The sequence below is a fragment of the Nannospalax galili genome, unplaced genomic scaffold (genome assembly GCF_000622305.1).
Source record: "Nannospalax galili isolate Female #2095 unplaced genomic scaffold, S.galili_v1.0 scaffold976, whole genome shotgun sequence".
Lineage (NCBI taxonomy): Eukaryota > Metazoa > Chordata > Mammalia > Rodentia > Spalacidae > Nannospalax > Nannospalax galili.
Window position 1 is genome coordinate 1991389 of NW_008339381.1, and position 3254 is coordinate 1994642.

General features: G+C 40.7%; 1 protein-coding gene across 3 annotated transcripts in view; it reads right to left on the reverse strand.

The window, feature by feature from the left end:
* Trdmt1 (tRNA aspartic acid methyltransferase 1) overlaps positions 1-3254 on the reverse strand; it is a 50681-nt gene that overhangs the window by 21366 nt on the left and 26061 nt on the right. Inside the window, exon 2 of one of the 3 annotated variants that reach the window (XM_029563958.1) lies at positions 498-670. The exons of the other annotated variants lie outside the window; for them this stretch is intronic. The gene's annotated coding sequence lies outside the window, so the exon portion shown is untranslated. The remainder of the gene's footprint in view (positions 1-497; positions 671-3254) is intronic. 3 annotated transcript variants of the gene reach the window in all.

Here is a 3254-nt window from a genome sequence, read left to right on the forward strand (position 1 = left end):
AAATAAAGTATATAAACATTTATAAATAAAGCAATTTGAATAATGTATAGGAAAATATATGTGAAAAAAAAAAGTTTCAATGACTCAAATGTTTGGTTGTGAAGTCCATGTTATCCATGGTCAGCTCTGAAAGTGCTTTCATCCTTTATTAGCATTTTCCTGGTATTTCTGTTCATTTTATAAATGCCAATATGTCATACATTAAGCAATGTTCATGAATTAATTCACCAGGATTTCAGAGTATGACTTACATGCCAGGCACTGTGCAAGGTTTGGAACAGAACAATGGACTCAAGGTGTGACATCACACATTAATATCTAGTGGTTTCCTACTTGCTATCTAGGTAAATTAGCTGACTTTGGCTTTATCTGCAGTTTTCTGACTAAGGTGTTCTGCCCTGGTTAAGGGTCTATTTGATGTCTCAGCCCTACCACAGATGAGGACAAAGGCTTTTCCTGCAGGCCTTTTGGGGAAAGCTGCCTTCCTCAAGGCATACTTGGCACACAGCAGGGTGGCAGCAGTCTCTGGAGGAAGGTAGTCAAGGTCTCAAGCCCTTGATAGTCATGCTCTTAGAACAGCATCTTCTTGGCCTGAGTTTCCATTCATTCCAAATGGACTTATTCTTCATCTGAGCCCTTGAACAGTCAATCAAAGGTCAGCTGCCATCACCTATTTAATAGAGAGAAGGAGTAAACCAAGAAGTCTCAATACTCTATCTCAGGGCTCATACATTCCAACTCTTCGGCTGCCTCTCTCACCCTGTGCTCACAGCAGGGGTTCCCAAGCCTCTAGCTTTGTACTGATCCATGAGGACATGGAACATGGAAAGTCAAGTGTTTCCTCCAGACTTGATTCTTTTTTTCCTATTATTTTTTTACTGAATTTTTATGCACTTCATACAATACATCTTAATCCTATTTAGATCCCCTCCCCTATCTACAACCTCCATAACACCCCCTCAGAATTTCATGCATTATGTCATATATGCAAGACTTACTGAGTCAAGCTTGTATCCCCAGATGTCCTGGAGCCTGGTCAGCCTACCTAGGATCACTCCCTTAAAGAAGACCAACTCTCCCTCGCCCAGCAGTGATCAGTTACCAAGAGTTCTTCAGTTAAGGCTGGGGCTTCTTACCCATTTCCCCGGGGTTTATGCTGAGGTTTTGTAAAGTTTGCTTGGGTGCTGTGCGTACTGTTACCACTGCTCTATGTTCATATGAGCAAGTTTCCAGGGCCTAGAAGACTGTTTCCTTGTAGTCATCTACCAACCCTGATTCTTAGTCTCTCTGCCTCCACTTCCCCAGTGGTCCCTGAGCCCTGGGTGGGTGAGGTTTAATATAGGAGTTGTCCCATCCAGGGACACATACTCCGCAGTCTCTTATTCTCTACATTTTGGCCAGTTGATCACCACCTGTTGCGTGAGAAAGCGCTGCTGATGAGTTGAGAGATGCATTAGTATTCTGTCTGCCCCCTGTTCTGCTATGTTTCCTGAGTCTTACATGTAGAGGTTGCATTGTAAATGTGTCACTTAGGTTTGGGCATCTCACAGACACTGATTCTCTGTGTCTGACCAGTTGTGGAACTTTGTAATAGTCTCTGCCCATTGCAAAAAGAAGCTTCTTTGATGAGTGATGAGAGGTACATTTGTCTGCAATAAAAGGCTACATATTTAACATATGGTAAGATATTATGTTTGCAGGTGGGTGTGGTGACGCATGCCTTTAATCCCAGCATGTGGGAGGCAGAGGCAGGCAGATCCCTGTGAAATCAAAGCCACTCTGATCTACATACTGAGTTCCAGGCCAGCTGGGGCAACAGGGAGACCCTGTCTCAAAAAGACCAAAAAGAAAAAAAGATATCATGTTTGCTTAGGAATGTAACAGACCTAGGGTTTTCTCTGGGATCTATGATCTCTACAACCACGTGTATTTGGCTATGTTTACAGCACCACACATGAATTTACTCCCTTTGAGTGGACTTTAAGTCCAATTAGATAGCTATTACCCCAAGATAAAATAAAATATACCAATAGAGATAGTTTGCTGCACCAGTCATTGTTATGCTTATTAGGATTTACCCAAAGGAAGGACCACTGATTGATTTTCCTCCCTTAGCAACTTGCATAGTATCCTCCGATACTATGAGAGCTAGTCTTCAGAGAGGAGGCTTCCAGGTCACTTCCAACTCTACTGCTCTAAGTCCTGTGTCCAAAGTATGTCCTGTCTTCAGTGATAGCATCTTACCTTCAAGTTCTGGCAAGCAATCAAGGGCTGAGGCAATAGCCTGTGTTATTTTGGGAGTCTCTTGGGCTACTCTGACCAACCACTTGAAGGGAGGTTTCTCTTGTCTGACACTGTATTTCTTGTAAGATAGTCTTCAGCAACACACATGGTAGATATTAATCCTCTATCAGACGTGTAGCTGGTGCACATTTTCTCTCACTCTGTGGGCTTCCCCTTCACTTAACTGGGTGTTTCCTTTGCTGTACAGAAGCTTTTTAGTTTAATGAGGTCCCATCGTCAGTTGTTGACCTTAATTCCCAAGTGGCTGATGTCCGATTTACAAAGTTGTTTGCTACATTTATATCATGTGGGGGTACTACCTATGTTTTCTTATAACAGTTTCAGGTATCACATTGAGGTCTTTGATCCATTTGGAGCTGACTTTTGTGCAGTGTTCTTGGCACCTTTGTCAAATATCAGTTGGCTAAAATTGTGTGCACTCATGTTGGGTCATTTATTTTGTGCCATTGATCTACATTTCTATTTTGTCCCAATACCATGTTGTTTTTATGACTACAGTTCTGTCATATACTTTGAGATCTAATATAGCAATCCCTCCAGCATTACTCTTTGTGCTCAAGATTGCTTTGGCTATCCAGGGTCTTTTGTGTTTCCATATGAATTTCAGGATTTTTTTTTCTAAGACTGTGAAGAATGTCATGGGGATTTTGATTAGGATTGCATCGAATCTATAAATTCTTTTTAATAGGATGGTCATGTTCATATTATTAATTCTACTAATCCATGAGCACAGGAGGTCTTTCCATCTCCTTAAGGAGTGTCTTCCTCAGTCTCTTTCTTCAAAGATTTAAATTTTTTATTGTAGAAATCTTTAATGTCTTTAGTCTGGTTTATTCCCATTTTATTTTTATCTATCTATCTATCTATCTATCTATCTATCTATCTATCATCTATCTATCTATCTATCTATCATCTATCTATCTATCTATCTATCATCTATCTGTCTATCT